We start from the raw sequence: 15,476 nt of genomic DNA on the forward strand, positions 1-15,476 counted from the left end.
CTACTCTAGATTTCTCCTAAACATGGTACCTCACTTCCAACAATCCACTACTGAGGCTGAAATTTCTCTTCCATACCTGACTCCTAAGTGTTTTGATCAAGATAATGAAAAGACATGCCATTCTAATATTATCTTGCTACATCACCGCCACTTTGACTTATCTTCGCATCATTAAAACATGTCTGAAAATACAGAAAAGACAGAACAGAGGGAGGAAACTAGTGACAGAAAGAGAAATAGAAGGAACATGGAACCATTTATAAAAATGTGAGAGCCTAAGTTAGAGCAATGGTAGTCAGGGAATACAAACCACAATCAGTGTTTAAATATCAGAGCACTCTCCAATTCTCTACTTATAAGTGCATCTTAACTGGAATTAATATCAAGACATCAGTATTCCTAGGATGGTAACATTGGGAGTTCCAATTTCACACAAAGTTCCACCATCACACACTCCATTTTCATTCAGATGCTGATTTATCGAAATAAGGTAGAGACATCTGTAGTGTTTCCACAAATTTATCTGCAGTTGGAACCATGATTAGGACATTGTGACAATTGGGAAGTTTACTTGAGATGCCAGAAAACAGGTTTGTTTAAAACAAAAGCTTCTAATTAAAATTCAAATGCACCTTGAAAATAATTATTTTTAATGAGAATAATAAAGAGAATGGAAGGAAACATTTTGAAGAGATGAATAGATTTATGACATAAGTGCTATAACAGTTTCACAAACGCATACTTATCAAGCAGTCTTGTATGTCAGTCAGACCTCAGTAAAGTACTTTTTAAAAAGGAAAAGAATTGTTTCCTTAAGGGCCTCAGCTAGAATCATCAAATATGCTGAAGGTGAGATTAGAAAAGATCACTTTTCCAAAGATCTTCCTGGACATAACACCCAATAGCTGATTGGCTGTGGTGTTAAGGACCTACTGCAGATGACCTCAGGGCTCCACTGTCCCACCATCTCATCAGATGGGATGATACTCGCCTAAGCCCAGCCTCTTACCTTAGGGAATTCACTGTGATAATTGACAATATCTTCCTCCAGCCCAGATGCTCTGATGGGATTAATATCCTGGATATCCAATCTGCAATTGTGATAACAACTAGAAGCCCCTGCCAATTACTGTGATTACTCACTCACACCACTTCACTGCTGTCTTTACTGCATCCACCTTGGCACAGGTCAAACACACTTCAGTTCTGTTCAGTCTCTCTGTCATGTCCAACTCTTTGTGAGCCCATGAATTGCAGCACGCCAGCCCTCCCTGTCCATCACCAACTACTGGAGTTCACTCAAACTCACGTCCATCGAGTCAGTAATGCCATCCAGCCATCTCATCCTCTGTCATCCCCTTCTCCTCCTGCCCCCAATCCCTCCCAGCATCAGAGTCTTCTCCAATAAGTCAACTCTTCGCATCAAGTGGCCAAAGTACTGGAGTTTCAGCTTTAGCGTCATTCCTTCCAAAGAAATCCCAGGGCTAATCTCCTTCAGAAAGGACTTGTTGGATCTCCTTGCAGTCCAAAGGACTCTCAAGAGTCTTCTCCAACACCACAGTTCAAAAGCATCAATTCTTCAGCGCTCAGCCTTCTTCACAGTCCAACTCTCACATCCATACATGACTACTGGAAAAAACATAGGCTTGACTAGAAGGACCTTTGTTGGCAAAGTAATGTCTCTGCTTTTTAATATGCTGTCTAGTTTGGTCCTAACTTTCCTTCCAAGGAGTAAGCGTCTTTTAATTTCATGGTTGCAGTCACCATCTGCAGTGATTTTGGAGTCAAAAAAATAAAGTCTGACACTGTTTCCACTGTTTCCCCATCTATTCTCCATGAAGTGATGGGACCGGATGCCATGATCTTCGTTTTCTGAATGTTGAGCTTTAAGCCAACTTTTTCACTCTCCTCTTTCACTTTCATCAAGAGGCTTTTTAGTTCTTCTTCACTTTCTGCCATAATGGTGGTGTCATCTGCATATCTGAGGTTATTGATATTTCTACCAGCAATCTTGATTCCAGCTTGTGCTTCTTTAAGCCCAGTGTTTCTCACGATGTACTCTGCATAGAAGTTAAATAAGCTCGGTGACAGTATACAGCCTTGACGTACTCCTTTTCCTATTTGGAAACAGTCTGTTGTTCCATGTCCAGTTCTAACTTTTGCTTCCTGATCTGCATACAGGTTTCTCAAGAGGCAGGTCAGGTGGTCTGGTATTCCCTTCTCTTTCAGAATTTTCCAGAGTTTATTGTGATCCACACAGTAAAAGGCTTTGGCATAGTCAATAAAGCAGAAATAGACATATTTCTGGAACTCTCTTGCTTTTTCAATGATGCAGTGGGTGTTGGCAATTTGATGTCTGGTTCCTCTGCCTTTTATAAAACCAGCTTGAACATCTGGAAGTTCACGGTTCACGTATTGCTGAAGCCTGGCTTGGAGAATTTTGAGCATTACTTTACTAGCATGTGAGATGAGTGCAATTGTGTGGTAGTTTGAGCATTCTTTGGCATTGCCTTTCTTTGAGATTCAAATGAAAACTGACCTTTTCCAGTCCTGTGGCCACTGCTGAGTTTTCCAAATTTGCTGGCATATTGAGTGCAGCACTTTCACAGCATCATCTTTCAGGATTTGAACTGGAATCCCATCACCTCCACTAGCTTTGTTTGTAGTGATTTCTAAGGCCAACTTCACTTCACATTCCAGAATGTGTGGCTCTAGGTGAGTGATCACACCATCGTGATTATTTTGGTCATGAAGATCTTTTTTGTACAGTTCTTCTATGTATTCTTGCCACCTCTTCTTAATATCTTTTGCTTCTGTTAGGTCCAGACCATTTCTGTCCTTGATCGAGCCCATCTTTGCATGAAATGTTCCCTTGGTATCTCTACTTTTCTTGAAGAGATCTCTAGTCCTTGCCATTCTGTTGCTTTCCTCTATTTCTTTGCATTGATCACTGAGGAAGGCTTTCTTATCTCTCCCTTCTATTCTTTGGAATTGTGATTCAGATGCTTATATCTTTCTTTTTCTCCTTTGCTTTTCGCTTCTCTTCTTTTCACAGCTATTTCAAGGTCTCCCCAGACAGCCATTTTGCATTTCTTTTCCATGGGGATGGTCTTGATCCCTGTCTCCTATACAATGTCACAAACCTCAGTCCATAGTTCCTCAGGCACTCTATCTATCAGATATAGACCCTTAAATCTATTTCTCACTTCCACTGTATAATCATAAGGGATTTGATTTAGGGCGTACCTGACACACTTAGACAGCACTGGGCACCTCTTAGGAGTCACTTCAGGTCCTCTTAGTCTCACTACCTCGTATATGTGATGCGCTTCAGCTGCTGTGTTGTAAACTTCAAGACTGCATTTTCTGCTCCCTCAACATCCCTGCAAATGTGATGTGAGCTCCCCACTCTCCTGATCAGGTGCACCAGTGTGATGAGACTGTTCCCTGCCATGAGTCCCACTTCTCGCTTCCTCTGACTGTGACCTAGAGACATTTAAATGCACCGGTTAAATCCCTTCACACCTTTTCCTTGTGTAACTGCATCCTGACCCCCTGTATGGTCACTTGTCCATGGGTCTTCACATGCCATTTGGGGTCACCATTGCTTGGTTGAGCCTGTTCTATTGGCACATCCTCCGCATACCAACCTGATGGAGTGTGTGACTCTGACTTTTAGACCCTAGGAGTATGATAAACCTTGTTGCCCACATCTCTTCTATGACCCCTGCCCCCACTGTGTAGCCACATCCTAGTGACCATTACATCAAAGAAAACAGAACAATTACTATGATGAGACTACGTCACAGAGGTCAAACCCAGAAGCTGAATCTGTATGAAACTTTTGACCTCACCTCTCTGCTTCCTGTGACACATCACAAAGACCCTTCACCCAAGCATGTTCTAAGGCTGTATCCATAATCTCGAGTCATTCTGGTGATAAGACAGAGGCTTTTCCTGCTAGAGATCCCCACACAGACCAGACAGGACTTACCTGAGCAGACTACTCCAGCATCCCAATCATGGGTATAGCTATCATTACGATGGTCTTTAATATTAGAATGCTTACAGTCACTGACAGTTGACTCCACCCCTTTACATGAAGAATACAAAAGCCAAATGGGGTCAAGTCCTGGTCCAAAATAAGCCCCTCCAGGAAAACCAATGGCAGCTCCATACCCCAGCTGTCTGCACACTACAGATGCATGCTCCAAGCTCCAGTTGTGATCATCCACTGTGCCCCATTCTCCTTGGTGCTTCACCTCCACTCTCCCCTCACAGCAGTGGGCTCCATCCTTCAGCCTCAGCTCCAGAGCTGCAAGAGAGACAGACACAGGACACAGGAAAGATTTTAGGAGACTTGCAGTGATATAAGTATTTAAAATATTAGCTCCCTGAGAAGAAAAAAGTGCATGGTATACAGTATTTGTTGACTTCTGTCATATAAATATTCCCCCTGTGGCCAACTCTAGGCTCCCAATGTGCCATCACTGAACATGAAGCAGGAAGGGAGGCACCAGGTGTTTCTCATGAGCCTGTCCCAGCTCCAGGGACACCACCAAGGACAGGCCTTCAGATACTCTGGATGTTGCCCTCCCTGTAGATGTGCCCAAGGCTACTAGGGCCCAGCTTCACCATCTCAGTTACAGCTCATGGCCTGGGATCCAGGGAGGAATCCTCTGTCTACTTCCCTGTCCATAGGGAGCATCTCATCCAGCTTAGAAACAGAGGGCTGTGGAAACAGGCTCTAAAATGTCCTGGCTATTCCTGCCATCTGGTGTTCATGTCCTTGTGTAATCCACACTCGAATGTACCTAGTAACATGCATCTAACAAATGGAATTTGACAAAAGTTGTCAGATGTCACTTTAGCCATTAAGTTAGATGACTCTGGTTTCTGCATTAAAAAGGAGTTCATTTGTAGGAACATCATAGATGGAGACATTACTAGTGTTCAGCAACACTTTATGAACATGTGGAAATAGTAATACTTCCTTGCCTATTTGAAGTTAAGCATAACCCTGTGATCTGGATCATTCAATGAAGTCAAGAACAAATGATGTCAGTTCCACACAGAAGCATTTAAGAGCCAATATATTTTTCTACCACAGCAAATACTGAAGCCTTGTGTTGCAGTGGGAGCATAATGAAATTGTGGAGCATTCAACAACCTGAGTGCTTGAAGAATTATGATAGCAGAAGTCCTGCCAAAGTGAACAGAACTTGTCATACAAGGATAATTTTTTTTTTACTACAACATACCTAGCTTATTTTTACTAAAATGGACAATAACAGCAGAAAATTGACAAGAAGAAAAACACTGAGATAAAGATTAGGCATATAAAATTGAGAAACACCTATACTAACATCTAAATCCCCAAGAACAAAAAGAGATGCCAAGGTGGAGTAGATTGAAACTTTAGATTTACCAAAAGAAAAAAAAAAAAAACTGCCAATCTAAAATTCTACACTCAAAACCGTTCTCTCAAGGAATAAAGACCTCAAATATGCCTTTACCTAAATGCTGATGTAGGAGACAGCAGCCTCCATCCTCTTGAAAAAGACCAAAAGGTAGACAATGATCAGTAATAAAAACAGCTCCAGAAAGATCTGGAGTACTCTTAGAAGTCTGACCATGCCAAGATACTGTCATTTGGTGGCATCATTCCGTCCTTCAAACCAGCATCACTCAGAGTTTCTCTCACCAGGAGGGTAAGAGCAGGCTGAGTAACCAGTGTCCCTAGCCTTTGGAGGCACCATATGAAAGTCCTGCTTCAGGTTCACTTCACACAGACCTGCAAAGCTGAGCCTGTCTTAAAGAGATGGCTAGGCATAAGAAAGAAGAGCAAAGGACCAATAGCAACCACATGGCAGGAGAAATCACACTTCACAGTGACCTGCTCTGCAGACAGAGACAGCAGATTTTACCCCTGAAAGAATTAATAACCAGCACAGATGATTGTTTCCAGTATCATGTATGGATGTGAGAGTTGGACTGTAAATAAGGCTGAGCACCGAAGAATGGATGCTTTTGAACTGTGGTGCTAGAGAAGACTCTTGGGAGTTCTTTGGACAGCAAGGAGATCAAACCAGTCAATCCTAAAGGGAATCAACCCTGAATATTGATTGAAAGGACAGATGCTGAGGCTGAAGCTACAATACTTTGGCCACCTGGTGCAAAGAGCTGACTAATGGAAAAGACCCTGATGCTGGGAAAGACTGAAGGACAAGGAGAAGAGCAGCACGGGATGAGATGTTAGAGAGCATCACCAACTCAGTGGACATGAGTTTGAGCAATGACCCAGTGTTGGTCTCAGTCTTTGCTGCTTTCCTAGGCCTTCCCACAACCTGAGCACCTGCAACCATCATCTCCCCCACAGAGGCACCTGCAACAGGCCCCCAAAGCCAAGTGTGTGCACACCATTGGCTCTGGCCACCGGCACTGCTGGCCATGATCCCCAGGCTCTGGAACTGGAGGCACTGCTGAGAACACAAACTACCATTCCAGTGACAGCAGACCCCCTGCAACTCTTGCCAAATGCCGCACAGTTGTCAATGCTGTGGACATCAGCAGCCTGAGCCAAACAGCCTCATGCCCTCTCAGACCCATGGCCACCTTATGCCTCTGTGCTTGGCACCCTGCAGGACATTCCAGTGTTCCCCTGCCCAGAGGTGAAAGGCTTTCCCTACTGAAATCATAATATAGATTCTGGTACAGGTGACTGCTTTTTTAAATGTGCAGACATCTACAAGAGAATAAGACATCAAGAAGAATCGGGGAAGCAAAATTCCACCAAAGGAATACAGTAAACCTCCTGTAACCGACTCAAAGTAATGGAGATCCAGGAACTCAAAATAATACTTCAAAAGAGGATCAGAGAGTTATAACTCAAATATTTAATGATACCAATAAAACAATGCAAATAAAATAAGAAGAACAATAAAGATACATAAATATTCTTTTAAAAAAGAACTAACCAGGTATTTTGAAACTGAATAATAAACGAACGGGCTTCCCAGGTGGCGCTAGTAGTAAAGAAGCCGCCTGCCAATGCAGGAGATGTAAGAGACTCGGGTTCAATCCCTGGGTCCAGAAGATCCCCTGGAGGAGGGCATGGCAACCCACTCCAGTGTTCTTGCCTGCAGAATCCCATGGACAGAAGAGCCTGGTGGGCTACAGTCCATAGGGTCACAAAGAACTAAACATGACTGAGGCGACTTAGCATCCACACAATATAATGAGTAAACTGAAAAATTCAATACAGAGATTCAACAACAGACTTGACCGAGGGAAAGAAAAAGAAAAAAGAATCAATGAGTAGAAGAAAGATCAGTTGAAAGTATCCAAAGAGAAGCAAAAAGAGAATGAAAGGAATGTAGAAAGCCGGTGGGAACTGTGGACACCATAAAGAGGAAGAATGTACGCAATGGAGTCAGGGCAGGAGAAGTGAGGGAGAAAAGAATTAAGGGCTGAGGACTTCCTGGTGGTGCAGCGGATAACAGTCCACCTGCCAGTGCAGGGGACATCAGTTCAATCCCTGGTCCAGGAAGATTCCACATGCCGCAGAGCAACTAAGCCAGTGTGCCACAGCTGCTGAAACCTCTGCACCCAGAGCCTGTGGTCCACAGCAAGAGAAGCCCCTGCAGTGAGAAGCCTGTGCACTGCAGCGAGGAGCAGCCCCTGCTCACCGCAGCTAGAGAAAGCCCGCGGGCAGCAAGGAGACCTAGCACAGCCAAAAGTGAATAATTAAACAGAAAGGAGAAAACACGGGCTGAGAATTTCCCAAACCTGGGGAAAGATCTGGACATCTAGGCTCAAGAAGCTAACAAGTCACCCCAAAATTTCAATCCAAAGCAACCTTTTCTATGACTCACGGACTTAACTGTTCAAATGCAAAGACAAAGAATTCTAAAGGTGTAAAGAGAAGAAAAAGTTCTGTCACCCAAGAGGACTCCCATAAGGAGATCAGCGGATTTGTCCAAAGAAACCCTGCAGACCATGAGGAAGGATTGGTGACACACTCCACCCTCACTCAGGGGAAAGCAGCTCCAGGGAGGGACAGGAGAGGGCACAGAGAAAGGGCTCCCTACAGAGCCACAGCAGGTCCTGGGAGGGGAAAGGACCGTCCGAGGCCCCCAGCACATCAGGAAACATCACAGGGACCGGGGCAGGGACTTGGGAACTTTTACACCGGAGGCTGTGCTTCAACTGATCTCTACAGACAAGAGGTCCCCTCTCCTGGCTCGTCTGATCCACAGTGAACACCTGGTGGGAACAGGTGAGGCCAGCAAGCAGAGCCTCTCACAGAGCCCAGTGCTGTGCAGACACGGCAACAAGCAGAGGAGAGCCCAGGGAGTCGGGGAAAGAAGCCAGAGAGAGGCAGGCAGGCGCGCCATTCTCTCTGATCTGGTCACATGCAGCGGCATGACACCCAGCCCTGTGGGACCCTGTGTGCTTCACAGACCAGCAGACTCAGTCCCTGCTCAGCAGCCCCATTCCTGTCACACAGACAGGCTGTATCGCCCCTTACACTCACGTGCACACACACACATAACATCACACACACACAATATCACACACCCTCACACCCTCCTTACACACTCCACAAACACACACACTCTTCACACCCTCACACACACATTCTCTTCACACACACACACACCCTCACATACTCACACCCTCACACACTCCTCACACACTCATACACATACTCCTCATACCCTCACAAACACACACACTCACACACTCCTTACCTTCACACACACACACACACGCACAGAGCCTACAGGAGCACAGACACAGGAAACACGGGGACCCAGGGGCAGTGCTCACACACCAGGCACGTGGAGTGTGTGGGAACAGCCCAGAGTCCCCGCTGGGGTCAGTCGCTGGACCTTCCACACACGGGGAGCCACTGGGACTCCTAGAAGCTCCCTGAGAACAAGGGAGACAGCAGAGGGGACTCAGGCTGACCCAGCTCGGTCCAGACCAAACCTCACTGCTCTGTAAAATCTGCCGCTATGACCAGTATAGCCCGCAGAGGAGAGGGACCAGTGTTCACAGTCAGCGTGGGTCCTTTTTGGTTAAAAACACCGAGACCATGGCTCCAGAGCTCCAGACACCTTTCCTTTAACCACAGTGTCCACTCCCTGCTGTGAACCCAGGACAGAGGGCAGCTCTTACCTTGATCACCCATTATGGTGCCGAGGAGGAGGACACAGAATCCCTGGAGGGAGAGCTGTCTGCTCAGAGCCATCCTGACCCGACATCCTCAAGGTCACAGTCCCAGCTGCAGGATCAGCCTGTGAGGGGGCATCAGGGTGCCAACCGGCGTCTATACAGACCACCCCTTACACCCTCCCTCCTGCGAGCCAATAGCAACACCTTTCACCATTTCAGGCACTATCGGAGGCTGCATCTGCCCCTTTCTGAACACCAATGAGCTTCTGAATCTTCCACATCTCCTTATATGAGCAACACAGCCCTTTGACCTCCTGCTTCCGTGGTCCTGAGAGCCCAGTCCCATGACCGGGTGCATCAGAAACCATGAGTGCCTTTCTCTCTCCTAATCACCCTGGTCGACATCTACAGACTGTGAGATCTCACAGGGTCTGGGTGTGGGATCTGTTGGCCTGTGGAGAATATCTTTTGTACAATCAAGTAATGGTTTTCCTCGGCACTGAGCTCAGGGTGGAAGCAGAGACCTCAAGAAGTCTTGAAATACAACAGTATTTATCAGGTCAGCAGAAAATGAGGGCCTGGAGTACAGGAATTCACAGGTGACTGTGGAGGCATGAAGTGAGACCCATCAAGTTGGGAGGATGCGATTGCAGGGTTTTCCCCCTTCTTAGAGTGATCTGGAGGCTGGGTCCTGGAGCCCGTGCCTGCGTGCTCAGTCATGTCTGACTCTTTGCAACCCCTGCACTGTAGCTCACCAGCCTCCTCTGTGCAACGGATTTCCCAGGCAAGAGTACCGGAGTGGGATTCCTTCTAAAGGGATCTTTCTGACTCAAGGATCAAAACCGTGTCACCTGTGTCTCCTGCATTGGCAGGCGGGTTCCCTATAGGGACGTTCAGACATGTTAAATCCCTTTCCCTTTATTGCATTTCATTTTATGTGAAGTATCTCTTTCAGCTAGTCACCAAAAAATGTTTATGGAGAGAAAGATTGCTATTAAAGGAAACAAAGAGAGGAGGAATCATCATTCAACTCTAGTCTTCCAAAATTGTAGCAGAGATCTCTAGAAGAAAGTGTGGAGCTTCCCTGATGGCTCAGCAGTAAAGAATCCGCCTGCAAAGCAAGAGATGTGGATTTGATCCCTGGGTCAGGAAGATCCCCTGGATAAGGAAATGGCAACCCACTCCAGTGCTCTTGCCTAGAGAAGTCTGTGGACAGAAGGGCCTGGTGATCCTTTCGTGTCCAACACAGTCCATTGCATTGAAAAGAGTCAGACACAGCTAAGGAACTAAACAACAACAAGAAAATTAAAGTTTAGAAAGACTAAAGTTTTCTAAACTTCACATTTATCCCCCTCATAAGCTGAGAGTATGGTTTGATAAGATTCAGAATATATTTGTATTATAAACCATAACTAAAGACAATGCAAAATGTAATTTAAGGGAACAGCTCCAGACAGAAGGGGAAATAGAAAGTCTTCTTCTACATGACAGCTGCATGTGATGGGGAAAGAAGGGGCGAGTGAAGCAGAGAATAAAAGGGGTTCATGCTTCCTGGAACCATCAGTGACCCCATCTCCTCTGTTCTGCCTTTAAGAAGAAAGGTGGCGGCAAGAATGGAATCCCAGGTGGGTTGAGGGGACAGATACAAGCAGAAGGGACTGATGTCCAGTACAGCCATTGCTGCCTTGTTCTGTTTCCACTGATCAGAGAAGCTCTCAGATGCTTCCCAGAAAGTAATCCTGATGAATATACAACTGAGAAGGACCACAAGGGATGTGAGAGAGAGCTCCCCCATCAAAATTCAAGGTCACTAATGTGTTGCCCCCATTTCTCATGCCCCCTCAGGCTCAAGATTCCCATGATGCAGCCCTGTGGTCCAAACAAGCCCAGCCTGAGACCCCCTCATCCTGACTCTGTCTTTTCAGCACAGACGTAGAAGGAAGCATGTGTGACACACAGGCCCCAGAGTCCCCACTGGAGCTCAGAGACAGCTTCATGAGCCACACACACATGCCCACCTTAATGTCTCAGCCTGGACAACACCCAGGGCAGCTGCTTGCCATTTAACAGCCCTGCCATAGCCCCCACCAGAAGGACCCTCATCCTGGTCTGCAGACACAGCTTCTCTGTCCTGTAATACCCGTCCTTCCTTCTTGAGACTCAGGAGAAAAGACAATTGAATACAAGCTTTCCTCCTCTAAATATGCTAATATTTACCCATTATTTATACAAGATTCACTTCCTTGTCATCTGGTCCTCTCACTCTCAAACTCCGTGACTGTACCTGAGCCCCATCTCCTTCTATATCTGGACCTTTAACTCATTAATGATAAAAACTGATTATAAATATCAAAACCAAAATTTAAAGTCAGGGGCTGGAGAAGGACCAAGATCTGCTCAGTCACTTGGAATTGATGCTCTCCTCCCTCTGGGCCCAAAGTCATCACGCCTTACCCAGTTATGGACTCCACACCATCACCAGAAACCACCAGACAGACACCTAGGATACAGGACATGCTTTCTAGGGTCCAGTCATCCCTCCCATGTGATGACACACAGATGCATTTAGTGAACCAGGTACATACAGTCTCACTCACCTTAGGATTGAGATCTCACAGGTAAGACACTGTTGAGGGTTCCAGACTCTGTTATAGGGAAGGATGGGCTGGAAAGGAGGGGCTAACTCAGGGCTGGCAGGCTGTCCCCAGGCAGCACCCTCTACCCCAGAGATGGGGCGGCAGGGTCAACATGGACCAACTCACCCTTGGAAGAATTTACTTCTTCTCTGACACATAAGAAAATCTCAATGTCCAATCTCATCAAAGATTTGAGAAGGAAAGTTTTAGAGAGGACACTAACCCAGCTGTGTCCACAGTGAACTTGAGAGAGCGGAAGGCAGGGGTCAGGAGAACAGACTCGGCAGCCAGACTGCCTGGTCTTGACTCACAGTTTAGCTGCATGCCATGTGTGGCCTTGAACAGGGTTCTTACACTCTCTGATTAGTAAAAGGAGGGTTGTGATCATGCCTAGATGACTGAGTTTTGGTGAGGATTAAGTGAGTTGGCATTAGCATGTGATATTACAACACTAGTTAACAGTAATACATGTGCTGATGCTGACTTGCTCAGTCATGGCTGACTCTTCGTGACCCCATGGACTGTAGCCCACCAGGTTCCTCTGTCCATGGAATTTTCCAGACAATAACAGTAGTACATAGTAGTGGTATTATGTACTACTGTTAACTTGCCTTCCTGATGACTCACATGGTAAAGAATCTGCCTGCAGTGCAGAAGATCTGAGTTCGATCCCTGGGTCAGGAAGATCCTCTGGAGAAGGAAATGGCAACCCACTTCAGTATTCTTGCCTGGGAAATCCCATGGACAGAGAAGCCTGGAAGGGCTACAGTCCATGGAGTCGCAAAGAGTTAATCATTAGTGAGTGACTAACACACACACACACACACACACACAGTAGTAAAGAAGCAGTTAGGGATCTCCCACCATCTCGTCACAGGATTCCCAGGACTCTAGAGCAGGAATTCAATTCTGTTACCTGGAGCCTTGACTGTGGCTCTTGGAACTCTCCCAGGAGCTATAGGCTGTGATGGTGATTGGTGTCAATCAGAGTTATGAGTCTTCTACACATCACCCCTTCTCTCTGTGCCCCATGCAACTGCTCAAGAACCTCAATCTTACCATTGGTGAGCTTTTGTGAATTAAATTGTTTACTTAATCATTTTATTTTATAAACTTGAATGTACTTGGCAAAACATTTTGCATCTAATTCAACATGAATCCGCCACAGGTATACATAAGTTGTAAAGTAAAAAAATAAAAATAAAATAAATTACAAAATTAAAAAAAAAACATTTTGCATCTAATTCACCTTCATATCCCCAATGCCTGGCTAATTAAAAATCCTAAATGATGTCTTTTGTGTACCTGAATGAGTGAATGTCAGCCTGATATTTTACAGAAATCATTTCAATCAAAAAGAAATATTTTGAGAAATAGTTTAACTTGTTGTGAGGATGTAACAGCACAGTGCAAGCTGCATCATTCGTTTTAATGATATTTCAATACTGTTAAATGGTATGAGCTATATGTGGTTCACTCCAACACCTTTCTGCAATGAATGCAGTAAATTGCAATAACTAGAAACAACCAAGCCCCAGCACAAGAGCAGTGCTGAGAGAGGCAGCTCTAAACATGGATGAACGCTGCAAATTTCTCTCTCTATCTGGAGATAAAGAAGACAAGCCACAGAACACTGACAGGTGAAGATCATGAAGCCTCCTGTCTGTCTTAATCAGATACGGCCGAGTGGTCAGGATGTTTATGTATTTATCATTTGGCACATTCTCAATTCAAACCACACACAACTGTAACAGGAAGCAATTTTGTTATAAAAAATGTGAACAGCTTCCGTTTGAATTAGAAGTGCAGAAGTAAAAAGCAGAAAAAATCTTCTTCTTTTACTGAGGCTAACTATTTGTCCTTATGGATTGTAAAGCAATACAACATGTAGCATTATTATTCCCAAATCACCATGAAAATATGGTGGTTTCAGAGGTTCAGTAATCTCTTTGCTAGGAAAGTTAATAATTAAACCCGCTTGCTTGAGGAAAATTTCCTCAGGACCAATCAGAGTGACTAAAATACTAAATATTTTTTAATTAAAAAAGAGGCATACAACTCTAACAGAAAATTATTAACAGAGTTGTTATACCAAAGCATTGGAGACCTGCCTCACCATCTGTGTTCCTTGCATGGATGGAACTAAGGTTCATAAAGACTCCTTTACCAAAGACCACTTCATCACCAGAGCATGAAGGAAAGCAAGGTTATGAGCTTGTGATGGCCAGCCCATCACCTCTGTTCAGCCCTTTACAGTCTATAACCAGAAACATCAGAGTGTGGCACTGAATTGGCCTCATTCATTCCTCCATAGTGCAACATCAGATACCAGAGACAAGAGCAGATCAAAGCTAATAAATCAAAGACAAGCAGATTCTAAGTGGAGAGCATGCAGACAAAGGGGCCTTCCCTGCTGCTGTTGGAAAGGAAGAAGCCCTCCCACCCCAGACACCATCTGTGGGAGGAGAGACAAGAAGGTGCCTCCGTAAATAGAGAAAACTCAGTCTGAGCAGGGAGCTTGAACTAGAAATGACAAAACAATTATTACAATGAACCCGAGCTAAGTTGAGGGACAAATTTTAAATGGGAGAGTCTGTGTTAACTTTATGGAACTTTCAGTCCACACAAACATCCCTTGCTAGGGCACAAGATGAAATCAGTGATAAAAAGAGTATATTACATTTATGTATATTTGAATTCTAGAGGGCACATTTTTAAGCCCACTACAGAAAGAAAACTCATAAATCTTCTCATTTTTAAATGCACTCTAATTTCCCCAGCTCAAAATTACCACTGTGCCTATTTAATCTATAAAATCTTGCCCACTGTCTTTAAAGTGGGGGCTTCTTGAGAGCAAGTATTGTGTCTTACTCTTCAATATCTCTTTAAAGTCAAGTAAAGACACATAGAAAGTTCTTAACAGGGTTATCATTACCAGATTCATGTTGATGTATGGCAAAACCAATACAATATTGTAAAGTAGTTAACCTCCAATTAAAATAAACAAATTTATATTTTAAAATATAAAAAAAGAAAGAGCTTAACAAATAGTGGATAAATAAAAAAAATGAATGCATGAACAAATGCTGAAAACCACCCTGAGTTAATGATACTGAGTGGGAAAGGGATAGGGGAGACACGAATCTGACTAATCCCACTAGGCACAGACTGAAGTGGAGTAAGGAGTCAGAGACACACCAGACCAAGGAAGCAGATAGAAAACGCTTTCTTCAAATCTCACTCTGGGGAGGGTCCAATCACATTTAATTTCTGCACAAAGCTGTAGCTCAGAAACTTCACCAAGGCAAGAAAGAAACTGACAGCATTGCTACCAAGGATGTGGCATTGACAATAATACTCATCAAATAGCTGTTTTTCTAGCTCCCAGTGACTCATTCTGGCCAATGAAATGTGGGTGGTGCCACATGTGTCTCTTCCGAGTGGAGACATGAAAACCCCGTGTGACTCCCTAGCCTCTCCCTTTTCTGCCCCAGAAGCTGTGTGTTCCCAGGGGTGCACACGCCAGCTGATGCTGCCTCGCTGACCACGGTGCATGTGTAGGTTGGTGATGCATGTGTGTACGCATGTGTGCGTTGCCTCTGCGATTTGGGTGTCAGTCGTTCCAGTAGCAGAACGGAGTCTATTCTGACAGATCCAAAG

At 44.8% G+C, this 15,476-nt stretch overlaps 1 pseudogene; it reads right to left on the reverse strand.

The window, feature by feature from the left end:
* LOC138078780 (antigen WC1.1-like) overlaps nt 1-9,256 on the reverse strand; it is a 42,643-nt pseudogene extending 33,387 nt beyond the window's left edge.
* Between the last annotated feature and the right edge of the window lie 6,220 nt (nt 9,257-15,476).

This window comes from Capricornis sumatraensis, chromosome 4, assembly GCF_032405125.1.
Source record: "Capricornis sumatraensis isolate serow.1 chromosome 4, serow.2, whole genome shotgun sequence".
Classification (NCBI taxonomy): Eukaryota; Metazoa; Chordata; class Mammalia; order Artiodactyla; family Bovidae; genus Capricornis; species Capricornis sumatraensis.